The sequence below is a fragment of the Arachis ipaensis genome, chromosome B10, assembly GCF_000816755.2.
Source record: "Arachis ipaensis cultivar K30076 chromosome B10, Araip1.1, whole genome shotgun sequence".
Taxonomy (NCBI): Eukaryota; Viridiplantae; Streptophyta; class Magnoliopsida; order Fabales; family Fabaceae; genus Arachis; species Arachis ipaensis.
In genome coordinates, this window is record NC_029794.2 from 131878619 (window position 1) to 131879113 (window position 495).

The window sequence follows — 495 nt, forward strand, 5'->3', positions numbered from 1 at the left end:
ATACATGGAACCTAAATTTTTGCTCATAAAGTTCGAACAAGACACAACCCACTTTAACTGAAGTAACATCCATTGGATAATACTCTTTTTATAATCTCAATAAAGCGCAGTTTAAAGTTTAAAAACATGGATTTTGTGTAAGCATGTAGACGCATAGTTAACGCATCTCGTATTGCGTAAACATGCTTTTATTAATCCCTGATTTTCTTAAAATTCTCTGCAAACTAATCATCAGAACCCTAACCCTAAACGGAACCAGACAACAATGAACATTCACAATGGTAAAGACACACACACATTAACGGGCTAAAAAAGTTTTGAATGATTTGACACTCTCTCACCACCACCACCCTCTGCTTACGTTGCTTCCACATTATGAGGCAAAAAACCCACAAATCATGTGTGTCTTGTCCTCTATCTGTTACTCTCACTATTACTATCTCTTTTTCTAACTTTCTAAATTCAAAATTTATCGTCAAATTAATCACGGTGCAA